The sequence below is a fragment of the Zalophus californianus genome, chromosome 4, assembly GCF_009762305.2.
Source record: "Zalophus californianus isolate mZalCal1 chromosome 4, mZalCal1.pri.v2, whole genome shotgun sequence".
Taxonomy (NCBI): domain Eukaryota; kingdom Metazoa; phylum Chordata; class Mammalia; order Carnivora; family Otariidae; genus Zalophus; species Zalophus californianus.
In genome coordinates, this window is record NC_045598.1 from 91,251,558 (window position 1) to 91,261,035 (window position 9,478).

Here is a 9,478-nt window from a genome sequence, read left to right on the forward strand (position 1 = left end):
ATTTTTCTATAATTCATTCAATTAATATTTTCCCCAACTCATTGACATATTTAACTATGAATATACAAAGTATATAAATCCATTCTGAATAAAATGCATGGTTCATCACCTGGAAACATTTGGTGAGAAAAATAACAATTCTCATTATTCCTCTTTTATTTATTACTTTTTTCTCTATGCTTTACAATATCATGAAAGTTCATCAATTAAGGAAATATGTCACATCATTTTTTTCCTATAAGTGTTGCAAATATAGTCTATTTGTTTTATCAATATCTTTCCAAGAGTGGTCAAGTTAATGAAACCCAGTGTAACGGGTGCAGCAAACCACCTGTGGCTGTTAACAAAAGGTAAATGATAAAATCTTTATGTTATTTGTGGGTAGCATTCTGAAACATGAAATTTGATCCCCTTCATTTATGTCAGTTTCTATGGCTATGATTCATATTATGTAATATTAATGAGATAATACTTTTCAAAATGCAATTATAGTAAAGCATTTTATATGATACCATAGTGTGTTTTGGAAAGAAAGAAAAAAAGAAAGAAAGAAAGAAAGAAAGAAAGAAAGAGGCTTTCCTTCATCAGAATGTGTTTTATCTAAAATTATTGTAGAAGTGCCACTCTTATTCAGATTATTATAGGCTTAATTAATTCTCCCTTATGAAGGATATCAATTGGCAGTTATTTATGGAGCACCTACTAGATGCTCAATTTATATTTTAAATAATTAACAAATTACCAAAAAGCGGGTTGCTTAACACAACAGAAATTTATTCTCTCACAATTCAGGTCAAAAGTCTGAAATCAACACACCGTGTTTGGGGTGATCCGTGGTGGACGTTTTGAGGGCAGCTGTCCTGCAGCTTGCGCGCCCCGGACCGCCTCCTGTGGAAGCCTGAGCCGGCTGTGTAGCTTTCTCCCTTTGTCTCATAACCATGTCCACCAACGAGAATGCTAATTCACCAGCTGCTCGCCTTAACAGATTCAAGAACAAGGGGAAAGACAGTACAGAAATGAGGCGGCGCCGAATAGAAGTTAATGTGGAGCTAAGGAAAGCTAAGAAGGATGACCAGAGTCTGAAAAGGAGAAACGTAAGCTCGTTCCCTGATGATGCTACCTCTCCACTACAGGAAAACCGCAACAACCAGGGCACTGTAAATTGGTCTGTTGATGACATTGTCAAAGGCATAAATAGCAACAATTTGGAAAGCCAGCTCCAGGCTACTCAAGCTGCTAGGAAACTGCTTTCTAGGGAAAAACAGCCCCCCATAGACAACATAATCCGGGCTGGTTTGATTCCAAAATTTGTGTCCTTCTTGGGCAGAACTGATTGTAGTCCCATTCAGTTTGAATCTGCTTGGGCTCTCACTAACATTGCTTCTGGGACGTCAGAACAGACCAAGGCTGTGGTGGATGGAGGTGCTATCCCAGCATTCATTTCTCTGTTGGCATTTTCCCATGCCCACATCAGTGAACAAGCTGTATGGGCTCTAGGAAACATTGCAGGTGATGGTTCACTTTTTTGAGACTTGGTTATCAACTATGGTGCAGTTGACCCACTATTGGCTCTCCTTGCAGTTCCTGATATGTCATCTTTAGCATGTGGTTACTTACGTAACCTTACTTGGACACTTTCAAACCTTTGTCGCAACAAGAATCCTGCACCCCTGTTAGATGCTGTTGAGCAGATTCTTCCTACCTTAGTTTGTCTCCTGCATCATGATGATCCAGAAGTATTGGCAGATACCTGCTGGGCCATTTCCTACCTTAGTGATGGTCCAAATGAACGGATTGAAATGGGTGTGAAAACAGGAGTTGTGCCCCAGCTTGTGAAGCTTCTAGGAGCTGTTGAATTGCCCATTGTGACTCCTGCACTAAGAGCCATAGGAAATATCGTGGCTGGGACAAATGAACAGACTCAGGTTGTAATAGATGCAGGAGCACTTGCTGTTTTTCCCAGCCTCCTAACGAACCCCAAAACTAATATTCAGAAGGAAGCTACGTGGACAATGTCAAACATTACAGCTGGTCGCCAGGACCAGATACAGCAAGTTGTGAATCATGGATTAGTCCCATTCCTCGTTGGTGTTCTCTCTAAGGCAGACTTTAAGACACAAAAGGAAGCTGTCTGGGCTGTGACCAACTATACAAGTGGTGGGACAGTTGAACAGATTGTATACCTCGTTCATTGTGGCATAATAGAACCATTGATGAACCTCTTAACTGCAAAAGACACCAAAATTATTCTGGTTCTGGTTATTCTGGATGCCATTTCAAACATCTTTCAGGCTGCTGAGAAACTAGGTGAAACTGAGAAACTTAGTATAATGATTGAAGAATGTGGAGGTTTGGACAAAATTGAAGCTCTACAAAACCATGAAAATGAGTCTGTGTACAAAGCTTCATTAAACTTGATTGAGAAGTATTTCTCTGTAGAGGAAGAGGAAGATCAGAATGTTGTGCCAGAAACTACCTCTGAAGGCTATACGTTCCAAGTTCAGGATGGCACTCCCGGGACTTTTAACTTTTAGATTGTACAGCTGAGGCAGAAAGTTGTTTGTTGTGTACTCTGTTTGGTAGAAGTTTGTCTTACTGTTTCTCCACTAAGAACTCTTTTTAAATGTGTTTTGTTATTGTAGCACTTTTTACAACAAAACTCTACTTGACCAGTTCCAAACTGTACAACCTGTATGAAGCTCCTCCTCAGTGGGTTTCTTATTTCTATATAGAATCTCCTCTCTTGCAGTGTCCTGTAAATAAAGATTAAATTTAAAAAAAAAAAGTCTGAAATCAAGATGTAAACAAGGTCACCTTCTTCTGGAGGCTCTGAAGGGGAATCTTTTCCTTGTCTCTTTCCCAGTATCTAGTGGTTGCCAGCAACCCTTGACTTCTAGCTGCATCATTTCAATCTCTGCTTCCATCCTCACATGGCCTTTATGTGTCTCTCTATGTCTTTACATGGTCTTCTCAAAAGGACACCAGTCATTGGATTTAGAGCCAACTAGTACAGGCCCTACTATGACCTCATCTTAACCAATTACATCTGTAAAGACCCTACTTCCAAATAAGATCACATTCTGAGGTTCTGGGTGGCCATGAATTTTGAAGGAAACACTACCCTGTACAAGTAGTAGTGATATTTTGTATATCTTGAAAGAAATCTTAAAAGAGAAAAAATAAGATGGTTCTCCTTTATGGAACAAACATGGAAACTGAATATATTATATTCAGAATAGACAAATACCAAAGTAAATTCAACTGAGTCTTTTTATTCTACTTTATTTCACAACCATGTGTATATACCTTACCTTGTTCTATAATGGTTTTGAGGTATCTTACAATAAAAACACTTAGTAATATGCACAATATAAAATGTATGTGGCTCACTGTCAATAAATAGTGTATACTTTTTGTTGAGACCCAGTAGAATTAGAGACTTTGTAATAAATGAAGATAAAACCCTCTCTATAAATGCAATCCCCAAAATTCCATCACATAAAATTCATAGTTGCATTATTGCAATGTTAAAGAAAGCAACCCTTTTCAATTAATCTTCCAGTTACTATGTGTTTTAATTTATTTGCTTTCATTTATTAAATGTGTAAGAAATAGACCAATTATTATTGAGAAAGCCCCAAATAATCATAAAGTCATTTTCTGACACTTTACCCTGCAGACGATAATAACTTTAACTGGTCCTTAGTTGAGAATTGCAGCCAGGTGGAGGATGGGAGCCAATTGCCAACTGAGTTCTATCTGAATTCATAGTATGTCAAAGACATTATCACAATTTTTAGAGTAGAAAGTCAAGACCAGAGAATGCTAAACTATAGATGATATGGGGAAACATGGTCAGCACAATTCTTATTACCAGACAGAAGAGAACACATCATCAGCTCCTTGGGAGAACCAAAATTTTATGTAGCAATGAGTTGTTTAAAAAATGTCTCATTGAGTGATGAAAGAAGATAATGTCCTTCAAAAATTCCCAAAGAAATTGCAATAACAGGAAAGGCTGCTTCTTGTCAACAGTTTTGTTAAAGTGGAGACCATAATGCTAAGACACAACTCAGCCAAGGCAGTTTTGGGAATGGCCAAGATAACACAACCCTAATAATTGTGTCAGCTTATTCAAGGACAGAAGTGAGGAAAGTAAGCTATTGCAGATGACTGGACAGAAGGAAAAAGTGGCTCAGCCACAACAGCAAGACATACACAATACACATGGGAGACACCCCTGAAGCACCAGGTTCTGGTGAACAGGGGACATTGCATTGCAGGGCACTATAGCTCCTCTTCTTCATAAGGCCACTACTTTCAAGAGCAGGAGAAGTAGCTGATGTTCCTAATACATATAGACATAGAGAGACAAAATGAGGGGACAGAGGACTGTGTCCCAAATGAATTAACAAGACAAAATCACACCAAGAGGCCTAAATGAAATGGAGATAAGTAATATGCCTGGTAGAGAATACAAAGTAATGTCCACAAAGGTACTCACTGGACTTGAGAAAAGAGTGTAGGACATCAGTGAGACCATTAAAAAGAGGTAGAAAACATAAAAAAAGAACCAATCAGAGATGAAGAACTCAATTAAAACTACACTAAATGGAAAAATAGTAGACTAGAAGAAGCAGAAGAACAGATCAGCAACCTGAAGGGACAGAGTAATAGAAAGCAATCAAGCTAAACAGGAGAAAGAAAAATAATAATAATAAATGAAAATAGACTAAGAAAATTCAGTAACACCATAAAGCATAATAACATTCACATTATAGGGATCCCAGAAGGCAAAGAGAGAGAGAGGGGTAGAAAAATTTCTTGAAGAAATAATAGCTGAAAACATCCTGAATCTGGGGAAGGAAAGAAATCTAGATCCAGTAGGCAGGACCCCTGAATAAAATCATCCAAGGAGGCCATACCAAGACACACAGTAATTAAAACAGCAAAAAGTGATAAAGAGAGAATTTTAAAAGGAGCAAGGGACCAGAAAACGGTTAAATACAAGGGAAACCCCATAAGGTTATCAGCTGATTTTTCAGCAGAAATTTTGCAGGCCAGAAGAAAGTGGCATGATATACTCAAAGTCCTGAAACAAAAAAAATCTGCAGGGGCACCTGGGTGGCTCAGGGTTGAGCATCTGACCCTTGATTTTGGCTCAGGTTGTGATCTTGGAGTCGTGGGCTTAAGCCCGTGTTGGGCTCCATGTTCGGTGCAGAGTCTGCTGTCCCTCTCACTCCTCCTCCCCCCACTCATGCTCTCTCCCTCTCTCTTCCAAATAAATAAATAAATAAAATCCTTAAAAGAAAAAGAAAAAGAGGAAAACCTGCAGCCAATAACACTCTCTCCAGCAAAGCTAACATTCAGAATAGAAGGAGAGATGAAGAGTTTCTCAGACAAACAAAAGTTAAGGAATTTATCACCACTGAACCAGCCCTACAAGAAATGTTAAAAGGGACTCTGAATAGAAAGGAAAGGACATAAGTAGGAGTAAGAAAGATAGGAAGCACAAAAGCAGTAAAATTAAGTATAGCTATAAAAATCAGTCAAGAGATTCACAAAATCAAAGGATGTAATGTATGACACCATATACCTAAAATACTTGGGGGGGGGGACAGGAATAAACAATGGATTCAAATTTAAGCAACCATCAACTAGATATAGACTGCTATATGCAGAAGATGTTATATAAAAACCTAATGGTAACCACAAATCAAAAACCAGTAATAGATATGCAAAAAATAAAGAGAAAGGAATCCAAGTATATCACGAAAGAAAATCAGCAGATCATGAGGGAAAAGAGCATGAGAAGAAAAGAACAGAGAAGAACTACAAAAACAATCATAAAACAAATAACAAAATGACAATAAGTTCTCACCTATCAGTAATTACTTTGAACATAAATGGACATCAATGAGACCATTAAAAAGGGGTAGAAAACATAAAAAAAGAACCAATCAGAAACGAAGAACTCAAAACTACACTAAATGGAAAAATAGTAGACTAAACGCTCCAATCAAAAGACATAAGATAATGGAATAGATTAAAAAAGCAAGACTCATCTATAAGCTGCCTACAAGAGATACTTTTTAGACCTAAAGACACATGCAGATTGAAGGGATGGAAAAACATTTATCATACAAATGGAACTGAAAAGAAAGCCAATAGCAATACTTATATTAGGCAAATAGATGTTAAAACAAGGACTGTAGCAAGGGACAAAGATGGACATTATATAATAATAAGGGGAACAATCTTACAAGAAGGTATCACAATTGTACATATTTATACACCCAACATGGGAGCACCCAAATACACAAAGCAGCTAATAACAAACATAAAGGAAGCAATCGATAGTAATACAATAATAGTAGGGGACTTTAGTACCCCACTTACATCAATGGATATATCATCCAAACAGAAAATCAACAAGGAAATAGTGGCTTTGAATGACACTTTGAACCAGATGGATTTAACACATATATTCAGAACATTCCATCCTAAAACAGCAGAATACACACCTTTTAAAGTGCACATGAAACGTTCTCCAAAATAGATTAGGCCCAAAACATGGCTCAACAAATTCAAAAAGATCAAAGACATACCCTACATCTTTTCCAACCACAGCAATATGAAACTAGAAATCAACCACAAGAAAAAAATCTGGAAAGAACATAAATACATGGAGTTTAAACAACATGCTACTAAACAATGAACGGGTCAACCAAGAAATCAAGGAAGAAATAAAAAAATACATGGAGGTGGGGCGCGGGGTCAGGGCCCCAGAAATGTCCCGGGCCAGCTACCTGAGACACGTGCTCCTCTCCTCCTGGCTCAGCTAGTATCTGCACAGCCTGAGGCTCGCCGGGTTCTGAAATGGCCAAGCAGTCAGACCATACTGTCAAGTACTGCACCCTACAAGAGATCCAGAAGCACAACCACAGCAAGAGCACCTGGTTGATTCTGCACTACAAGGTGTAAAATTTGACCAAGTTTTTGGAGGACCATCCTGGTTGGGAAGAAGTGTTAAGGGAACAAGCTGGAGGGGATGCTACTGAAAGTTTTGAGAATGTGGGACACTCTACAGATGCTAGAGAGTTGTCCAAAATGTACATCATTGAGGAACTTCATCCGGAAGACAGAGCAAGCCTTTGGAAACTCTCATTACTACTGTTGACTCTAATTGCAGCTAGTGGACCAACTGGGTGATCCCAGCCATTTCAGCACTGGTGGTAACCCTGATGTATCACCTCTACACAGTGGAAGGTTAAACACATTCTCAGAAGCCATTGAAAGAAAAGACTGCTTTGGATCAGGGAGAAAGAAGCCAATGTTAACTGCTTCAACTGACAGAAACCTTCACCTGAAAAATAATTTTAATACACCTGTTTCCCTTTTCTCCTACTTTGAACCAAACCAAAAAGAACTCTTCTGTTCTTTCTACTCCTGAACTCTTAAAATGTGCCTGTTGTTCATCAACTTTTTTTTGATGTTCCATCACTACATAATCTACTCATTGTAGGCATGATCTTTAAAAATAGATCTGGCTTTTAAAATTAAAAAAAAAATACATGGAGGCAAATGAAAACACAGGGGAGCCTGTGGTTCAGTCGTTAAGTGTCTGCCTTCGGCTCAGGTCATGGTCGCAGCGTCCTGGGATTGAGCCCCATGTTGGGCTCCCTGCTCGGCAGGAAGCCTGCTTCTCCCTCCCCCACTCCCCCCGCTTGTGTTCCCTCTCTCACTGTGTCTCTCTCTGTCAAGTAAATAAAATCTTTTAAAAAAAGAAAATGAAAACACAATGGCCCAAAATCTTTGGGATGGAGCAAAAGCTGTTCTAAGAGGGAATTTTTATAAGTTTACAGGCCTACCTCAACAAACAAGAAAAATCTCAAATAAACAACCTAACTCTACATCCACAAGAGCTAGAAAAAGAATAACAAACAAAACCCAAAACCAGTAGTAAGAAGGAAATAATAAAGATTCGAGCAGAAATAAACAAAATAAAAACGAAAGAAATAATGGAACAGGTCAATGAAATCAGGAGCTGGTTCTTTGAAAAGATCAACAGAATTGATAAACCTTTAGCCAGACTCATCAAAAAAAAAAATAATTATAATAATAAAGAGAGAGAACTCAAATAAAATATCAGAAATGAAAGAAGAGAAATAAGAACCAACACCACAGAAACACAATTATAAAAGAATACTATGAGCAGTTATATGCCAAAAAATTAGACAACCTAGAAGAAATGGATAAATTCCTAGATATATATAACCTCCCAAAACCGAATCAAGAAGAAATAGAAATTTGAACAGACCAATTACCAGTAATGAAATTGAGTCAGTAATCAAAAAATTTCCAAGAAGTAAAAGTCTGGGACCAGATAGCTTCACAAGTGAATTCTACCAAACATTTAAAGAAGAATTAATATCTATTCTTCTCAAACTATTCCAAACAATAGAAGAGGAAGGAAAACTTCCAAATTAATTCTGAGGCTTACATTACTGCTATGAAAACCAGACAAAGACACTACAAAAAAGAGAACTACAGGCCAATACTCTGATGAACATAAATGCAAAATCATCAACCAATTATTAGCAAACTGAATCCAACAATACATAAAAAAAAAAATTCACCACGATCAAGTGGAATTTATTCCAGGGATGCAAACATGGTTCAATATTCATAAATCAATCAATATGATACATTGCATCAACAAAAGAAAGGATTAAAAAACATATTATCATTCAATAGATGCAGAAAAAGTATTTGACCAAATACAACATCCATTCATGATAAAAAAAACCCTCATAAGTTTAGAGGGAACATGTTTCAACTTAACAAAGGCCATATATGAAAAATTATACTAAAATTATACTCAATGGTGAAAAACTGAGGGCTTTTCCCTTAAGATCAAGAACAACAGAAGGATGCCACTCTCACCATTTTTATTCAACATCGTATTGGAAGCCCTAGCCACAGCAATCAGATAAGAAAAGGAAATAAAAGGGGTGCCTGGGTGACCCAGGCAGTTAAGGGTCCAACTCTTGGTTTCAGCTCAGATTGTGATCTCAGGGTCCTGAGATCAAGCCCCACATTGGATTCAGTACTCAGCAGGAGTCTGCTTGGGTTTCTCTCTCCCTCTCCCTCCGCCCCTCCGCCACCACTCGCACTCACTCATGCTGTCTCTAAAATAAACAAATCTTAAGGAAGGAAGGAAGGAAGGAAGGATGGAAGGAAAGAAAGAAGGAAAGAAAGAAAGAGAGAGAGAGAGAAAGAAAGAAAGAAAGAAAGAAAGAAAGAAAGAAAGAAAGAAAAGAAAGAAAGAAAGAAGAAAGAAAGAAAAGAAAGAAAGAAAGAAAGAAAGAAAGAAAGAAAGAAAGAAAGAAAGAAAGAAAGAAAGAAAGAAAGAAAGAAAGAAAGAAAGAAAGAAAGAAAGAAAGAAAGAAAGAAAGAAAGAAGGAAGGAAGGAAGG

At 37.7% G+C, this 9,478-nt stretch overlaps 2 pseudogenes across 1 annotated transcript; both read left to right on the forward strand.

The window, feature by feature from the left end:
- Nucleotides 1-938: 938 nt before the first annotated feature.
- Nucleotides 939-2,671, forward strand: LOC113915774 (annotated as a pseudogene). Its single transcript, XR_004820031.1, has one exon. The product of XR_004820031.1 is annotated as an importin subunit alpha-1-like (transcript).
- Nucleotides 2,672-6,879: 4,208 nt separating this feature from the next.
- On the forward strand, nucleotides 6,880-7,274 carry LOC113926442 (annotated as a pseudogene).
- Nucleotides 7,275-9,478: the final 2,204 nt, after the last annotated feature.